The sequence below is a fragment of the Mizuhopecten yessoensis genome, unplaced genomic scaffold (genome assembly GCF_002113885.1).
Source record: "Mizuhopecten yessoensis strain PY_sf001 unplaced genomic scaffold, ASM211388v2 scaffold10987, whole genome shotgun sequence".
Classification (NCBI taxonomy): Eukaryota; Metazoa; Mollusca; class Bivalvia; order Pectinida; family Pectinidae; genus Mizuhopecten; species Mizuhopecten yessoensis.
The window spans coordinates 1231472-1246226 of NW_018408821.1; the positions used below are offsets into that span (position 1 = coordinate 1231472).

Below are 14755 nucleotides of genomic sequence, written 5' to 3' on the forward strand. Positions count from 1 at the left end.
ACAGCCTTCAGTTAAGAATTACAATAGTCAATGTCAAGTTAATCACCTGTTTATCTTTATATTTTGATATGTATGTAAACAAGCCTTTCAATTTCCAATCACCAACTATGTCTGGTCATTCGTAGCGACGCGACAAATAGGCTCATTGCAGATATAGAATCGACAAAAATTGAGAATAATCAATTACATTTGTAAGGCGAACAATGGACACGAGTACTGTAACATTTGCTATTAATCTGTCTACCCTATAGTTTAGACAATGTGAAAGAAATACTGTGAGGTTAATCTTAAAGTTAACAATGCTAATTTAACAAAGAAGCATACAATTAGAAGCATATAACTTGAACAATAAAGTGTATCAAACGCCCCTCACTTTACAGGACCAAATCAATAATTAATTCAATGACCGATGATAATAGTTTAATGGTCATGTTCATTTGATATATCCAAACACCTCCGGTTTCTGCATATATTGTATTAATGAAAACTTATTCAGTCAAAAAAAGCACAGTCACCGGATATTACATATGTAAGTTACATCTTATATCCGATAACGCCAAACATTCCGGTGAATCGAAGATTTTTTTTGTTTTGAATTTATTAGCTATTTAAATCAATTTCAAGTAAAATGTCACGTATAATATAAGACTATTTAGTTTCGTATTTGTAACGGGATGTGTATAGAATTTGTCTTGAGATCAATATACGCCACGTGCGGAGGATATATCACTACACAGTATTAGTAATGGATGCTTTGCGAAAACGGAAATCACATGTAGTCGGTAACATCACAACGTCACAGGGTGCCTTTTCACGGAGGAGAGGTATATCCTTACGCCTTCCGGAGGCTGTATAAAACTACGGTAGTTACTGACTAGCTCTGTACGACTTATACATTAAGCTGCCATCTGTTAAACAGGCATTGAAATGAGACGTAAGACACAACAGGGACCCATCGCCAGCTAACAGGACTCTTGGAAGACATTAACTAAAGGATCTCATCGAATAAGGACTCACTTCAAAGACTTTGTGATTATTATTCAACGCTTTTTAACTTTTCAAAGGTAAGTGATTTAAATATTTTTAAGATTTTCTTGTAAAATCTTAGCAAACGTTTTTAAATAACTTTCAAAAAATACATTCTAATTGCTTAAGGAGTGTTGCAAATACCACGTATGGTTGTGTTTTAACAATTATGATAAAATACTTAAATGTTCAAAATTTAAGTTTTTCAATTAATATTCTATTTGATATACAATGTGAAAATTTGTATTTTAAATTGTTTTAATTGATAAATTTTCATTTTAAATTAATATCGATTCGCCATTCTGATACTGAACTCTTCTTCTGGTTCCAAAAATTATGGGTTAAAAAACTGACAATGCGTATAATTAAAGATAAAATGATGGTGTTACTTTTCCTAGTTTCCATAGTGTTTTTATGGAGGTTTTTTTAAGTTTGTGTCCTTGTGTGTTGAGGTTGTGGTGAATCTTTAACCATTTGTTTTATTTCTGGACTTTTTGTGACAAAAATTACTTTCGATAAAATTAATGGAACACTGACAACATCCAATAAATAACACAACAGATTCAGCTAGTGATAAGAAGATTTTTTAAAACGATGTAATCTTTTAAATTTATGTTCTCTGTGTGCTGATTTCTGTGTCAACAAGGCGGTCTTTTAACTTCCACGATAATGACTTATTATGTCCAAACGCTAACAAAACTTCAAAGCAGTAAAATCAGTTAAATATGGACATGCTCATATCATTGGCTTTGTCGGCGTTATGGCCAGCTAAATACAAAGACGATTAAAGCAATGACGTCGAGATGACAATGCTCATATCATGGAAGAAGCGAATTATTCAATACTTTTAATGAATTCTTTGGAAATTTACCAGTAATTGCAGATGTTCCATTTGTTTAATTTGAAAGCCATTACCTGCATTTTTCCTATCTCAAATAAAATGATAAACAATTCGTTAAAGTCTTAATCTTTAAATTATTGCTGCTTGCACATTGGTGAATATATCCCTTGCCTCACAAAATCAATTCATGTAAGCTGCTTTATACTCGTAATAATTACCAATAAAGAATGTTTTTTCGATTGTGTTTGTTGAAATCCGGATTTTGAGTTCTTAATAAGGTGACATATTATACGTTATCAACTCCAAAACATGAATGATTGAATACATTCCTGTCGAAACTTTTACAAGTAAATGTTATAGGATGCCTAAACAATGAAGACCCATAGCAATCTGACCTGCCTTATTGCATGCGTTTGCATAAAATTGTTGTTCAATTGTCTTCATTAATCTTGTAACCAATAAATAATCGTGTATTAATTACGTGTGAAAACTACACCAAATAGAAATAACGTTAAACAATGAAGAGAAATTTATCCTCCAGATTTCAATTAATTCCTGTATAAATTAACAAAAATCTGTGAAAGAGACTGCAACAGAAGATATCATCTTAGTTTCAATAATGTTGTTTCAGTAACCATCGGTATTCATTTCAATTATATCTCATATATATATATATATATAAAAAAAAAAAAATGTCTGTGTATGCTATTTCCTTAATTTGTTTTCCATGTTCCTATCAATTGGGTATATCAAATTTTTCCTTTCCCCATGTTACCCTATCCCATCTTCCCCTATTGGATATCAAATCTTTAAAACTACTCCGCGTATAATAAAAAGACATTACTTAACTATATTGGAGATCTCATTCATCGATGAACACTGCATCCCAAGAGGAAAATACACTATTGAAAAGTGCAAAAGGATCGAATTTCGAAACTGAGTTTTTCACTTCAACTTGTCGTGAAGAACCGAGAAATGACAAGTATGTAAAGTGAATGACGACAGTTCGGTGCTAGGAAACAATATCACTGTTGTATTAAAAATAGACATAGGTCGGTAAACCTTGTCGATCATGGTGTGTATGACATATATAGCATTAGACTTGTTACTTGAAATCGCGCTAATACAAATTGATTCTCGATTTCAATGGAAATAATTGTCTAACCTTTTAACTCGTTTGCATTTTAGTACTACACCGGTGTAAATGGTATGTGAGGTTTTCGAGTCTGGATAAAGTAAGTTGTTACTATTCAATAACTCATTATATAGCCAACCTTAGAAATGTTGAAAAAGCAAAATCGTGAAAAACTTGATATTTGTAAAAAAATAAAAAGGCTTGCATCTATCTTCATCCTAGCATTTAGGGAGCCCTATCTCGTCTTAATGGATTTATATATAGCTTTGTTGCTCACAAAAGGACATACAAAATGTATACCAGTTGGTGTGTAAGTAATATAAATCTTATTATATAACAGTTATTATATTTTTATCGCCAGGTCTATAACAGCGAAAGCTATACATAACTATATAATGCACAGAAAAGTACTGTTTACCTTTCTTTTCTTGAAGCGTACTGGTTTTATTATTATTGCACCGGGTAAATTTTTCTATTTTCTATATGTCTTTACAGTCAAAATATCGTGAGACCAGACTTCAATTTCGAAATAGATTGATAAGAATTGTATCTTTTTAATTCTTTTTTCAAAGTCTGGATGATTTTCAGTTTAAGAAGTTTACCGTATCATTACATAGCAACCAGCTTAAAGTAAGAAAAATGCTGACAGATCGAATAGTTAACCTTACAGTTTATGGTAAAAAGGCAAAAACGTCAACTTTCTGTTAACATAGATCTTTTATTTTTATGCATCTGAAATTTAACTTATTCGATTTAGATTGTTAAGCTAGTATGCGATTTTTAGTCAATATTGATAACTACAAATACGTACGTGTCTTAGCAATAAGGAAATTACTGACATCACGTTTAGCAACATTAAATTAAGACAGAGTTGTCCGTACAGTTCGATGCATTGTAGGTCGTCAGCAATAATTATTTGTCTTAACAATAAGGCGTTTGATGTATCAGCAAGAATACCTAGTTTTGCATTGAGTATGGAGCTTCATGTATTGGCATCAATGCCTAATTATCTCGTGACAACTAGACGTGTGTTTTGTGAGCATTAACAAACTGTTATTTCAGCAATAAGTTGTCTGGTATTTAAATTTTACGGCTAGATGTCTTTTAACACGGTGTATGGTGTGTCAGGACTAATAAAGAACTGAACTCGTAATAAGAGGTCTTGTGTGTCAGCATGAATAAATATTCGACATCGTCAATAATAACTGTTCGACCAATAAGGCGTCTTGTGTGTCAGCATTATAAACTAACTATACAACCAATAAGGCGTCTTGTGTGTCAGCATTATACACTAGCTATACAACCAATAAGGCGTCTTGTGTGTCAGCATTATAAACTAACTATGCAACCAAAAAGGCGTCTTGTGTGTCAGCATTATAAACTAACTATCCAACCAAAAAGGCGTCTTGTGTGTCAGCATTATAAACTAAATATACAACCAATAAGGCGTCTTGTGTGTCAGCATTATAAACTAACTATCCAACCAAAAGGGCGTCTTGTGTGTCAGCATTATACACTAACTATACAACCAATAAGGCGTCTTGTGTGTCAGCATTATAAACTAACTACATGTATACAACCAATAAGGCGTCTTGTGTGTCAGCATTATAAACTAACTATACAACCAATAAGGCGTCGTGTGTGTCAACATCATAAACTAACTATACAACCATTAAGGCGCAATATTCGACATCGTCAATAATAACTGTCCAACCAATAAGGCGTCTTGTGTGTCAGCATTATACACTAACTATACAACCAATAAGGCGCATTATTCGTCATCTTCAATAATAACTGTCCAACCAAAAAGGCGTCGCGTGTGTCAGCATTATAAACTAACTATACAACCAATAAGGCGTCGTGTGTGTCAGCATTATAAACTAACTATACAACCAATAAGGCGTCGTGTGTGTCAGCATTATAAACTACCTATACAACCAATAAGGCGTCGCGTGTGTCAGCATTATAAACTAACTATACAACCATTAAGGCGTCTTGTGTGTCAGCATTATACACTAACTAAACAACCAATAAGGCGCATTACTCGTCATCTTCAATAATAACTGTCCAACCAAAAAGGCGTCTTGTGTGTCAGCATTATAAACTAACTATACAACCAATAAGGCGTCTTGTGTGTCAGCATTATAAACCAACTATACAACCAATAAGGCGTCTTATGTGTCAGCATTATACACTAACTATACAACCAAAAAGGCGTCTTGTGTGTCAGCATTATACACTAACTATACAACCAAAAAGGCGTCGTGTGTGTCAGCATTATAAACTAATTATACAACCAATAAGGCGTCGTGTGTGTCAGCATTATAAACTAACTATACAACCAAAAAGGCGTCTTGTGTGTCAGCATTATACACTAACTATACAACCAATAAGGCGTCGTGTGTGTTAGCATTATAAACTAACTATACAACCAAAAAGGCGTCTTGTGTGTCAGCATTATAAACTAACCACATGTATACAACCAATAAGGCGCATTATTCGTCATCGTCATTAATAACTGTCCAACCAAAAAGGCGTCGTGTGTGTCAGCATTGTAAACTAACTATACAACCAATAAGGCGTCTTGTGTGTCCGCATATAAAGTTAGATATGAAATTGACATACAAATATGACGATTGATTTGCCATGATAAATTATTCTCGTAACAAGGTACCTTTTGTACCGACTAGTTTCTTCAACTATAAAGGCGCGTTGTTTGTTAGGTAGCACTTTTGCCTGTTGTCCCAACAAAAAAGACGCTTTGTATTTAAATTCAATTTAAAATTCAATATTCTTCTTATATGTCGACAATGATCTGGCTTCTATCTTTTGTAATTTTGCTGATTTGTTCAAATGAAAATGTTGACATGTAGAGTTCTCCTGTTCTAAACATCGGTGTTCTTTTATTGGTAATCAAGAGTTTTTATTGAACCGGTATCACACTTATCTGTTTCCTGATAGTGTAATTGAACGACAAGATAAGTCAGCTCTTCTGGCAAAATACGGGATTTATAAAGTCAACATGTGACCAATGGTATAACAAGATTCCCAATAGAGGACGTGGTATAAAATGAAAATGCGCCCTTATAGTCGACACTGATCCGTGCTATGAGAGCTTCTGGTACATTTCCTAATACAAGTGAATGTAAAAATAGAGTATTAATGGGTTAAAGATACCTTAAGTGACCGGGTATTCGTGTTTCTAATGATACATATCATCAATGATGCTATCTTATATTTTCGAATAGGACCACAGTGATGGCTGTAAGCAGTTGGTGATACATGTTCATATTTAAAGAAAATGTAAAAAAAATAAGCAGCATAGATAACGATATGTCCCAGACCTTGCGCCGTTGAGTACCATACGTAAAGAGATAATTTATTCCTTGCTCTATTTAAGGATGCACTCCTCAAAAGTCAAAACATTCCTGAATTAGTTTGTTTTCTTATAAATATTTTGGGAAAAATGCAAAAAAAGAAATGATATGTCCGTGTGCTCGGTTTTTGTCTTGGATTGGTCATGGATACCAATTTAACATACTATGTGATTTTAGGTGTTTATATTTGGTATTGACCATTTGCAAAACAGCGTCATACAATATCTTCCAAATGCGTTTTCAAATTTTTTTTTTTTTTATTATGGTAGTTAAATTTCAAACATATTCTTTTAACTCAGAAAAGCAATTTAAGATACCCCTACCCCTTTTTATTAATGAACAAAATCTCATTTTTCATTTCTGTTTCGTCGATATAACACTTTATATGAAAAACGTTCTGCTATTAAATTTATTTTAATATTAAATGGATTAAATAAAAATGTTCTAAAACAGACACAAAATGGGGCGACCGTGTGCTTCTTTTTGCCCATGATAATTTATTATAGTTTTCATCTTTTCGGTGTCACAAATCAAAAGTGCTTCAGTAACACTAAATATGTAAAAAAAAAAAAAAATATCAATTATGCATAATTTTCCACTTTGTTGCATACTATTTCATCATATTCAACACTATAAAGTTTTACAGCAAAATGAACTTGCTTCAATTAAAACTGGGGACACAATAAACGATTGATCAGTCTTGTGTCAAAAAGGTGTAAATATGGCCTTTGATGAAACGTAAGAAATACACTTTTTCGAAATGCCGTCGTATTGATTTAAAAAAAAAAATGTATTTAAGCAATTCTACAAACAACAGGCGTCTAGTTTTTTCACATATTTTCAGATGCTTGTTTGCTTTTAAAATTGATCACAATTTGTTAAATAATATAAAAACCTGTTACACGAGATCAAAACGAAATTTGAACGTTGTTTTAACTTCTGAAGAGTACAGATAAAATATAAGGCCTCACCTCTAATGCCGTACAATATGCATTAGTAAGTCCCCGAGTCTAGCGCCATGTAAGTACCGCAAGAAACAAAGGCAAGACAATGCCAGCCTTAGCGCAATGTAAGTATAAAGGGCAATGATATGGGCTCATCCAAATCGCTATATCCGTACTATGAACTGTATAAAAAGTGCCAGACTAAGTGCCATGTAAATACCAAATAAAAGCAATGATATGTATCACACCTAGCACCATTTAGGCACCGTATACAATAATAGGACCAAGACTTAGCGCCATGTTACTACCAAAGGAGACGATAAGACCTATTTTCGTTTTAATAGTAATATGCATTCTGTAATTTGTGTATATCTGGGAATTGTTCGGTTGTCGTCATGAGCTACGCTGAGACGGAAATTATATTCTCTCAGGATATTGTTGATTATAATAGTAGAAGATATTTGACACTCCAGGGAGATCGTATTAGTGTGTAAAAAGGATTTCCAAATTTTAAAACAATTAGTTCGCACCGTAGCATCAATATTTTACGGAAAATGATAATATAATAATGAAATAGTTGCCACTTCAAAAACGAACTCAAATTCAAAAGCGCGATAATGTGTCTGGTGTATTCAGGAACGGCCTTATCTTGAGTGCTTTGGAAAGTAAATCGTTTGAACAAAAATGTTCTGAAAGATTTTTACAACAGTTTTAAAATGTTTTCTGATAAAATAAAGCGATGCTATCTTTAAGTATAATTGTAAAAATAGTAAACACCAGTATCCCTTATCAAAATGCGTATTTCTTTAAATCCAAAACACATATAGTGCAATTGATTTCAAAATTATACTTTAATTCATATGTCAGATACTTTTCTTGATAATGCAATGACGAAAACACTGTGAAGATATTTGTTACATTTATTTAATGATTTTTTTTTGCTACGAAACTAATTATTATTGAGGCATGTCACACATGTACTTTGGCAGTAAACCATCGGCAATCGTTCCATTCCTTGACATAATTATGTTTTATTTAAGGGTAAAATTTTGAAAGAGTAGTGCACGGAGAAGGTATTATGTGGAGTTGTTATCGATGTTTACTCCTTAGTATGTCTTGTTGTTTCGTGATCATACCCTGGTGCTCACTTTGAGAAGGATGCATTAATCGGATTTGACCTAGATTTACATGACGGGTGTCGTTGAAGAGCATGCAGCGGACGCTTACCCTTCCGGAACATCTGGTTTTGTTCAACTCGTACCTTTTTCAAGAGTCTCCATGCTAACATTTGTTGATATTTGCCATAGTTTTATTGGTTTTTAAATCGAATCCATCGGTTTATTGACACTTCCCTATTCTCCTGTTGACTGGTGTGGACTAAATAGTGTTCTAGAGGAACTAGGTGTGTATGCTATTAAAAAGGATCTGTGAGATGGTTTTTTGTAGAGGGATAAAAATGGACAATATTTAAAGGGCCGAAAGTAGACAATGTTGTGTGGAGGGTATATAGATCGTAACGGCTATGATGTTAATATAGTGTATGTGGAGGTATGTTACTTGTATCTACATAAATAGATATTATAAGACGGTCTTGATGACGCAGTGTTGTAAGATATGGTTGCCGTTAGTTTGGTTTGGATAGTGCGGTGTGTAGATGAATGTAATACTACGGTCTGGATGATGTAATGTATAATATCTATGGTAAATACTGGTTTGGTTTGATACTTTAGCATGTGGAGGAGGAATGCATGCATGCAATATATTGGTACGGCATTGATGATTCGGTTCTGATACCATCTGTACGTTTGATATAAGTGGGATCGGATAGTGGGGTATGTGGATGGATACAGCACAGAGCTTAACGCAATATTTAAAAATGTATCGCCAGATCAATTATTTAGTAAGTAAGGTGGACCCGAGTTTCTCAATTTCCTATAATCGTATAATCTAGCAATTATCATAACGAATGGACCTAACTGTGACGTCACATTGTTATTTAACATGCGCTGACGTTTCTGCCGTCCCATGATTACACTCATTGACCGTGAATGTCACTGACACGACTTTATGGCGGCGATGATTTCCCTTAATCCTGCGGAATGGCTAACTATGCCGTAAAAACCTGCCATGAGATAAGAACAAACGCAATTAGGCCTATATTTTGTTTTACTGCATTGAATAATTCATGCGGTTAATAAATTCCTGTGTTACTAATTAAAGCTGAAAAAGAAATAATTTTCAAAACGATTCGCATCTTATCCCATACTGTGATAATTCGACCCGATTATCATTGATTTATGAATTAAAGACGCGGCGTTGTCTTATCTCCCGTTATAACAGTTTATTGCTGTGGTACTCGGTGCGGTGATAGCCGCGATCATCTAGTACATCTATCATGTCTACCAAAATCATTCCATAATCATCATTAAGACGGATATTACAAAAAAATCATTGACCATAAGTTTAATTTCCGCGGTCTATATTGTACATTGCATAATTTGTAATTTCGTACATAAAGTCTTTGGTCTCTGGCGGATCGCTTGGAGTGTGATAAAATACTAATCTTTTGTGTAATGTTTTTAGCTGCCAGAACGATTCACCTAGACGAATAAGGGATGCTATTATGTTTTTTTATTTTGTTACAGATATTCGTTCTTATGAAATAAAAGATAACATTGCTTGACTTTGACTATATTTATCAAAATGGATTCCTTAAAAAACGACTAGATCCTTTCAAATGAATATCATCATTTTTAAACACCCACATACATGTACTTCTTACATAAAATTTGGTTTCAGTACATGTTCCGTTGGGAATATACGTGATGCAATTATACCATGACGTAGATGTAGATGCATATCCTTTAGGTATCATGCTGCTTTAAATGTCGTAAAAGTCTAATGTCATTGTACTTATGAATTGTAAAACAGGCCACGTGACATCTTGTAGAGGAAATGATAAGTACAAATAAATCCATTTATTCTGACAATGCAGGAGCGTGTCCTTGGCAGGCATATGGGGTCATGGAGTAGGGGAAGATTTTGGTTAACACCAGTGTCCTTGCTTGTCAGGATAATGGAACCTGGCAGAGGAAGCCCACGTCGGAATTGCTGTTAAACAGGGGTTAGAAATGTGTTTATCCGCAATGCAACCGTATATGGTAATCACTAAGGTGCTTGACTCTTCATGCAAACCAAATTTTCTTGGTGTCTGACGTGATTGTATTATTTTGGTGTTTGGTACTGCGAGGCCTAAAATTACCAGAAGGTCCTATCGTGACTGCATTTACATGAAACAGTATCCTTGAGCATGCACGTGCTATTAAGCATTAGTATCACAGTATAAAGTAAGACAAATCCTGGTGGTCCAGTCGATTTTGTAAGCGTTCACATTCTGCTCTCTTTCCTCTTGTCAGAGAACAAAACAATTACATCATCAGACTTCTAAGAAGTTTACGATTAAAGTGAAAGAAATTCAGCACAATAGGCAGATTACAAGCACTTCATTAGAATAACAAAAGCATAGTTTGTGTCCAAGGGACGAATTTAATTACTCATTTATTCGCCATGCTGATTTTGACTTGGTTACAAATCATATGAATTTATCGTGAGACGCGCCAATGGAGAATGTTTTATTTAGTTACGGAACGGAAGTGAGCTTTGCTTTTCACGAGTAAATAACGAAATAATGCTACATCAAACAACATCTAAAATGCGGTTTTGAGGAACAAACATGAAACAGAAGGCTTATTGTCAATGCTCTGGATTCTTTCCTTGTTCCGTTGTTATTGTTGGTGTAGATAAGATGAGTCGATGAATGGTTCTAACTGTTAATATAAAAACCCGACAAAACGAGTACAAAACAATGTCCAAAGGACGATTTGGTACGAAGGCCTGTGAAAAATATATAAAGAACATAAGATCAGATGGGTAAGTGTCTTCTGCTTCATCGACAAATTCCAACATATAAAACTAAGTCAGATATAAGTAATGTAAGAAAGTCTATAATGATAGATACAACCCTAAAGCGAGTACCTATTAGAGGATAAGAGCATTACTCCCATTTTTTTACAGGATCAGCAGAGTATCAATTAACCGTCTGAACATTACCATTAACGATATCTACCCTACTGCATGCAAAAAAGAAAAAAAAAGAGTTCACCGTAGATTTTTGTACATCTCTCCTAAACCTCCCTTTAATTTCTTTTGGATGTTACTGTCGCGCGAATGACCGAAGTACTACCGTTGAATTGATAGCTTAGCTAGTTGAGAGAGCATAATGATCGGAAGTCAAGCATTTGAATCCTAAATCGGTTCCATCGTCATTTTATACCCAGAACACTGTTGTAGATCATATTTCGCTAATTTTATCCTCAGGATTTTCGTAAATATCCGAAAGACATGATGTTCTCTTTCCAGAAATGATTTACCAAAGCTATGGTAATGCTGAAAAACGTTTCTAATGCAACGATACAAGTGTTTTGCAATAGTTTGGATATCCCTTAACAAATTCATGATTTACCTTGAAAATGATTTAACCAAATCATTAAGGTGTTTAAAATAGCGACATTTCGTCAACTGTGTGTTTCGCTACCTCTGACAATCGCCAGAATACGGTAGTAAATCATAAGTAAGCCTGCTACACGCGTTTTTTGTTATGACGGGAAGTGCATAAGACTCGTCACGTTTTTGTTTCAAGGAAATTTCACGGTAATAAAATATGAAAAAGAAGTTCCATTTGTATGTCACAATAGGGACATTACGTGTCGTAATTCGAACATAGGTTTTGCTGTTGTTCACATACAAAAATGAAAAGTTTGCATTGTCAACACTGATTCTCCCTATCTGAAACGATGAGAGTACGAATCTTAATTGTAAGATAAACCATATAAATAACAGTTAATCGCTTTCCTGATCGTACTTGAAGACCGTCATACTTGATGTAGCACTAGCAATACTGAAGCAAACCGGAAGTGATCGTTTGTGTACAAAGTAACATGCAAAGTTCTCAACAGAAATCTACCTCAAACTTGAAGGACAAATATGACATTTTGATATCAAAAATATCAATTAATTTCAAAATCAGTAGAAAATATAAAGATAATGTACTAAACTGCATTTGATTATAATAATTATAGTCCTGTATTTGTGAACAAACTTGCAGACAAATATTCATAACTCCTTAACGCCCGTTATTCGATTTATGTTCAATCCTGTTCTAAATAACAGCACTATAACTCAGAATATAACGTAGATTGATGTTTCATGATACAAAACAAAATCATACTCAGACTATATTAACAAAAAGATCAAAAAATATATATGATATGATATGAAAGTGTATGATGTAATTAAATACGGAAATCTAAAACTAAATTACATAATAAGAATTTTTCGAATCGGAGTACGTAAGTAACTGTTTTTTTGTCACTAGGATTTACAGCAAACAAACATTACTGAATGTAAACATAGTACACTATCATACCGTGTAGCAACATATTAGCAAGACAGAGATTAATCGGTATCGTTGTGCACGATAATCCCCGTGTTGAATACGATAATAACCGCTTTGCACGATAATTGCCGCTGTTGAGTACGATAATAAACGTTTTGCACGATAATCCCCGTGTTGAGTACAATAATAACCGCTTTGCACGATAATCGACGGTATTGAATACGATATTTAGCGTTTTCCACAATAACCGTTAATGTCAACTACGATAATCGGTGGCTCGGTATCCGATAATAGGCTGTGTCATGAACGATAATCCGCGGCGTTGTGTGCGATACTCGGCAACGACGTGAATAGTAATCTGTCCTTAGGCAAGAATGCATTGTAGTGGATGCATTTGACAATCGGGTGACATTCCAAATTACAAGATCTCTCAGATAGTTTTGTTATTCCATTTTTATTGAAAATCTATTAGGTTTTGCTATTTAGAAATGAATGATGCGGATTTGTTTTTCTTGTTAACAAATAACATATCTAGATTTTTATTAATCGAAATTGTTAAAGTACATGTTAGCTAAAGTACATTTGGATGAAAGGTGACATATAGATTTAATACTGAGAAAATGATTTACCGGATGGCAGTGGTACTAAAGAGGTCCAAACAGCTAACGAGTTTGTTCAAAGGCTGTGATTTAGTGGATCCGTCCCCAAACACACGTTAACCACCGTTTTATTAGATATTTAGTGTGTTGAGTCAGCAAAATCTCCGTACTAAAATGTTTATTTATCATGTTTAGAGGACAAATTTTCAAACAGTTAATTTGTTTTGATATCAGAATATAAACTACTCGTAAAATAATTTTGATTTGAACATCCAAATCCATTTAATGACTCGGATTATTTTCCAGTGAAGGAGTACGTAACCAATGTGGAGATACTCTAGCAGGCGTGTAAAAATAAGCACATTTATAAACATAATTACATCAAATTGATATTGCTCTTTTGACACGATACGAAATACGTTTAAAACGTTCTATGACCTACAATTGCCGATTATAACCACCATAACAGTTGCATACGCTCATTAATTTGCCTTTTGGTTTATTTTGTAACTAATCCGGGTTTTAATTTGAGGATGTGACTACCTGGGTTTTACCCTAATGTACACGGCAGACGTCCTCTATGAATGAAACTACGTTTCATTTTCAGACGCATCTGTTCTTATTCCCCTTGAACATAGGGGATAGTCCATGTTAATTTTCTTCATATTATGTCCTTACTTTGTCAATTTGAGAGTGAAATAGGGTTTTTGTGATTGTTTTTGGCATACAACGAATGTAAATTACTGTACGTTTCATCCATGAGTCAATCTAAATTTCAAGTGTGCAATATATATACTCAGTACGTTCTGTTGTGTTTTATTTTCCTTTAGAAATATAAAACATAATACCAACGGACCGTGTATAGAATCTAGAGTCCATGTTGTCCATTATCGGTGGGAATATTTTCACTTCACAGATCCACAAGAAATAATTTTATTATTGAGACAAAAATCACACATTCCTTTTAACGTGATTACTTTTTATCTAAAAGGAAATATATTGTTCCTGACGCTGATAATTATATTACCATTTTCTTCATATCAAAGAAGATAAATGTATTCCTATGAAAATCAAGCTAACTATTCGGTAAGGCCCCCTTGGGATGGTACAGCTCATAAAGCAGGACTACAGGACGGTTATCAAAGAACGACGTCCTCGTTTTTATCAAAAAAACGTAATTTTGTGTGGGAGAGAGTTCCACACATCAGTGAAGTGGGCTCATTTAAAATCGATAAAGATGAGCGAAGAATGTCCTTTCGGACTGTGGCAGATAGTCGTAATTAGACTTCACTAGCCTAGTAAACGTACTTGCATCGCATTTGTATGGTCTGGACGTAACATGTAATCTAATTTGTCACGATGTATTTGATAAATAGGA

General features: G+C 34.0%; 1 protein-coding gene across 1 annotated transcript in view; it reads left to right on the top strand.

Moving 5' to 3' along the window:
* The first annotated feature begins 778 nt into the window (after window positions 1–778).
* The window catches only part of LOC110464430, a 36307-nt gene continuing 22330 nt past the window's right edge, over window positions 779–14755 (top strand). The window contains exon 1 of the mRNA XM_021519638.1: window positions 779–1064. The gene's annotated coding sequence lies outside the window, so the exon portion shown is untranslated. The remainder of the gene's footprint in view (window positions 1065–14755) is intronic.